General features: G+C 36.0%; 1 long non-coding RNA gene across 1 annotated transcript; it reads left to right on the top strand.

Moving 5' to 3' along the window:
- The first annotated feature begins 219 nt into the window (after positions 1-219).
- LOC105473112 (uncharacterized) lies at positions 220-5069 on the top strand. The gene is made up of 3 exons (XR_982076.2): positions 220-251; positions 1310-1418; positions 4614-5069. It is a non-coding gene; the product is annotated as an uncharacterized lncRNA (long non-coding RNA).
- The last annotated feature ends 441 nt before the right edge of the window (positions 5070-5510 follow it).

Raw genomic sequence — 5510 nt, 5'->3', positions numbered from 1 at the left:
ATCCACATAAGTCCATAAGAGAGGCTGTAAAATAAACATTATACCATGTGTGGGGTAAAAAAATAAATAAATAACTGCAAATGGCTGTTCTCACTTTCTGGCATTTACACACATGGCCATCTGTTTGAGGGCTGTTTTAAATGGCTGTTTTCCAACATTTATGTAACTGGCCAATTGAAAGGAAATGACATCATCAAGTTTCCTGAAGGCTATAGCAGGAGCCTTGAAAAAGTTCGGAAACAAATTGCTTAGTAAAGAGAAAGATGTTTTTCAAATGTCTCTTTTTTATATGTACTTCTTTCTTATTTCTAGCATTTCTAACATTTTCCCCCTTTTTCTGTACATTCTGTGTTTACACCCCTCAATAGTTGCACAGTCTACTTTGGAGCTTCTCTAAATTGTGAGGGAGTTAAAGAGAAAAATACCCTCTTTGTTGAGTCTGTACAATCTGGTCCGAATGTGCCGAAAACCATTTCTGCACATTTTTCTGACCTACTTAATATCCAAGAATGGACTTGATTGACTTTGTCACTCAAATGACGGCAGATTTTGAACTTGTAGACCTAGGCCTTGAAAAGCATGGAAATAATTCTGGGTAGACCTAAACTGTTCTGCTACCAAGGCGCTGCTGTAACTACCCCCTCACAGCGCAACCCATAGAGTATGACTGGGTGAAAAGGAACATTTAGAAAGTTTTTCAAATTTTTGGGAAACACCAAGAAATCAAAGGTAGGAAGGGAAAAGGTTTTTATTTTTATTTTTATATACTTTTAAGTTCAGAGGTACATGTGCAGGTTTGTTACATAGGTAAACATGTGTCATGGGGGTTTGCTATATACATTATTCCATTACCCAGGTATTAAGCCTAATACCCATTAGTTATTTTTCCTAAGCCTCTCCCTCCTCCCCACCCACTATCCTCTAATAGACTACAGTGTGTGTTGTTCCTCTCTATGTGTCCATGTGTTCTGATCATTTAACTCCCACTTGTGAGAACATGTGGCGTTTGGTTTTCTATTCCTGCATTAGTTTTCTAAGGATAATGGCCTCCAGCTCCATCCTTGTTCCTGCAAAAGCCATGATCTCATTTTTTTATGGCTGCATAGTATTCCATGGTGTATATGTACCACATTTTGTTTATCCAGTGTATCACTGATGGGCTTTTATGCTGACTCCTTGTCTTTGCTATTGTGAATAGTGCTGCAATCAAAATATGCATGCATGTGTCTTTATAATAGAATGATTTATATTCCTTTGGGTATATACCCGGTAATGGGACTGTTGGGTCAAATGGTAATTCTGTTTTTAGGTCTTTGAGGAATCACCACACTGTCTTCCACATGGAAAGGACACAAATGGTTGAACTGATTTACATTCCCACCAACTGTGTATAAGTGTGCCTTTTTCTCCACAACCAGGTCAGCGTCTGCTATTTTTTGCCTTTTTAATAATAGCTATTCTGACAGGTGCGAGATGGTATCGTATTGTGTTGTTGGTTTGCATTTCTCTAATGATTGGTGATGTGAGTTTATTTTCATATGATTGTTGGCTGCCTGTATGTCTTCTTTTCAGAAGTGTCTATTCATGTTCTTTGCCCACTATTTAATGGGGTTGTTTGTCTTTTTCTTCTAAATTTGTTTAAGTTCCTTCTAGATGCTGCATGTTAGACTTTGTCAGGTGCATAGTTTGCAAAAACTTTCTCCCATTTTGTAGGTTGTCTGTTTACTCTGGTGATAGTTTATTTTGAGGTGCAGAAGCTCTTCAGTTTAATTAGATCCCATTTGTCAATTTTTGCTTTTGTTGCAATTGCTTTTGGCTTTCCCATCATGTTTTTATAGCATAGTTTACAGATCTCCTTGTCCCTGAGTCTCTCAGTAATTTGGACCACTGGACCAAAGAGTTCTTTCATCTGATTCCAAAATTAAGCCATCTCTTGGGAAAACCTAGCAGCTGCATTTAAGGCTCACATTTGTATGGAAAAAGTATTACTGTTAGAGAAAATTAAGTGTACCTGCTCTTCAAACTTTCTTGGGAGGTCAGAGCAAATAGTTCATCTAAGCAGCAATCTACTTAAGCTCTTATATTAAAAACTTTTTGGAATTTTTAAATGCCTTCATACAATTTCAATCTACTGTGGCATTCTATTCTACCAGAATGTTGCAGTTGCTTGCCTGAATCACCATTCTTTCAAGTTAGGAGGGGAGCATCACTTAAAAATTGTGCCCTTTCCACATTGCCTGCACTTGTTTGAAATTTTCTCCCCCTCCTGCTTCCTTCTCCTCCTCTTTTCATTATCACTGTGGGTAGGAGACATGGTTGGTGCTCCACCAGATTTCCTTTGCCAGCTAGTGCATCTGTACTCAGGTGTTTTGGGTTCTTTCTGGAGGCTTGCCCTTTGCTGATAGGAGCCACCTGCTGGGGTTACAGCACCACCTTTCCCCACCCTTCTGGGTCACCAATGGCTGACTGGTCTGGGGGTACAAAAGCCTGGGCACATATCCTCAAGGTGAAACAAGGTTGTTTCTTGGGGGGTGTGATTGTTGGAGGTGTGATTTATGCCCCAGTTTCTTGGGCATCAGCCAAGGTTATACTTTACCTGAGACCACATCTCTCCTTTGCTATTTCCCCCTCACTGTTCAGTTTAATCTACTGCCTTCTAGGTGTTTCCTAAAGATCACTCCTTCCATACATCACATATATCTGAAGCCCTTTCTTGGTCTCTGCTTTTAAGGACCCCTATCTAAGACACTGTGATTACCAACGATGATATCTGAGTGATGAGTCTACAAAATCCTATGTTACAAGAGTCCAAAGCATGAGGAGGGTCTCTATCAGGGTAGACGGCAAGGGAAGGGATGCACTTGTGAGGTTGTGAGTCAACAGCAGTATCTAAGGGAAAACATTTAAGGTGAGAGTTTAAGAAAGAAGGAAACATTGGTACTTGTTAGGTTACTTGACAGAATTTAATTAAGTTAGTAAAAATTGCAGAGGTAGATGAAAAATTGTTTCTTGGATAAGAAAAAAAATAACACTTATGATTGAAGAAAATTTGGAAAACACAGAAAAGTGTAAAAATAATATCAAAATCACCTGTAATTCTACTATCCAAATATCACCCCTATTTTTGTATGTTTCCTTCCAATTTCGACGTATCTATCTTCCTATCTCTGTATTTTATTCATACAATTTACATTTATAAATTGAGAATTGCTACATGTATAATTTAACATCCTTCATTTTCTTCCTGAACCTTACATACATTTTTATGCCGTGTAGTACTCCTTGAAAATCTGATTTTCAATATCTGCATAATATTAAGTTCTATAGACTTGCCATAATATAAATATATACATATAATCAGAATATAGGTTACTGTCATTTTTTGCTGTTTAGAGCACTGCTATAAGAATAATAGCCTTGAATATAAATCTTGGTGTTCATTTTAGATTTACATTTATAAGCTACATTTACTGTAGTTGTATTACTGGGTCAGATGTATGAACATTTTAAATAACTTGCCAGCTTATGTTCTAATTTTCGTCAACATAATGCCAATTATTTTCCCAAAAATATGTGCCAATATATAAATGCTCCAATAAAAATACCACTTTATAATGCCATTAGTAACATTCCATATTAAATTTTTTAGCAAATTTTGTACTTAACATTATATTTATTTTTAAAAAATTTTTACTTTTTAAAAATACATGCTGCTTGGATTTTTTGTCCTTCTTAAAGACAAAAAACTTTTTATTGTTGCTACTGTAGAATAAGCATGTTATTGATTGCCTTTTTTCTTTTAGTAACACCTTTTGCAGGCCTCTAAACAGATGCCCCATGGAAACTGTATATTTCAAAAACATACAAACAGGTTAAATTGCTGGGGGAAGAGGGAAGAAAAAGGTTCAATCAACTCATTTTTGCAGGGCATGAGATGCAAGCAATCAGTTGAATTCCTTCACTTCATTACAGTCAATCAAATCTTTATTTCAGTTGAATTGTCTTAATATGTTGACATGCTACATCACAAACACAACTACTTATGTTTTTGTCTTAGGGACATTTCATCCCTAAATTAACATTACTGCATATCTGAGTGATCCAGAAATTATGCTCAATATTAGTAGGACTTAGTAAAAGTAAGAGCATAAAAGTAAATATGGTATAAGCAAATGTAATAGAACTCAAAAATATCATGTGGCAAGAAGGAGCATGCAAATGACGGAATGACAGCGAGGGGGCTGAACGGGGAAATGCAGAAGGCAAGGAGTGTATAGGGTGCATGTGAACAGCCATGCAGTGCTATGCAAGCCATGGGAAAAGGGCATGAACCATCTTCAGATTTTTCCTTTATCTCTCAAACGGTTTCTTATGGAATGGGTCTGGTATGTTCTCTATTTTATAATGCACCAAGTGATGTGTAAGTAAGAATGTGATGCTGTAATGGTTAATTCACTCATCTAATACGTATGATACTATAAATAATGCCCCAATTCTTTGATTGAGCTACAATGGTGACTAAATTGTACATGTATTTTTGCTAATATAGAATATGAATCTGTGTGCATGTGATTTCAATAGAAAAATCATTTTTAATTTTTAATTAATTATAGGTTTGTTAACAGCATGAAGACTACAAGAAAAAGAATGGAAGAAAGAAGTGAAAGAGAAACAAATAGGGGAGGGGATCTCTTGGATGACTGGGAAGGAAAGGAAAACCAGAAAAAGCAGTCAGGACGAATGCCTGACAAAAAGCTCTGCTGCAGTCACACTTTGACAGGAAGCAGATTCAAACTTTCTATGACTGAACAGGATATTTTCCACTTGTTGCTCCTTTGATACCCAAGCTCCTCAAAGGTGGTCTTCTTCAATGAGACACTTTTACTAGTGATCATATTCTTGCTTCTTTTTGTTTTTTTTTTTAAGTATGTTGCTGCTGTACTTTTAAGAAAGTTGTGTTTTATCTTAGTACTTTGATGATCATAAATGGTATAAAACATAATTTTACCAATAGCTTTAATGGAATACTTTTTTACAAACAAAATAAAACTTGATCTTCTTCCACCCTATCCCCACATCAGAACTAATTTTACTACATTTTATTTTTCAAAAACTATTAATTCAGTCAATTAATATTGACTTTGGACTACATTGGGTCATTTTTAATGAATTGCTCTGGTACAGCCTTATTTTGTCATGTCCTTTGTTCTTGCTCTTTCTTGTCTACCTACCAGTTAAAATATGAAACTCACGAAGCATTTAGCTCCCTGGATAGTGATTGCTATCCAGGATGAATCATGCAAACTTTCATATTGTCTAAACTATAATTCAGAAATATGATATGGCTTAAATGGGAACTTGGGGCTAATGCTTAACAAGTGTGCACCATACTTTATCAGTTCTCTAAGATTTGTTTTCTACAAACAAAATGTTTATGTCATGGGCTACCTTTAAGTGGTAATTCTAAAGGCCCTTTCTGACTTGTTTATTAACTTTTTCAAGTCTTCAGG

This window comes from Macaca nemestrina, chromosome 6 (assembly GCF_043159975.1).
Source record: "Macaca nemestrina isolate mMacNem1 chromosome 6, mMacNem.hap1, whole genome shotgun sequence".
NCBI lineage: Eukaryota > Metazoa > Chordata > Mammalia > Primates > Cercopithecidae > Macaca > Macaca nemestrina.
This window is presented reverse-complemented; position numbering and strand designations above follow the sequence as displayed.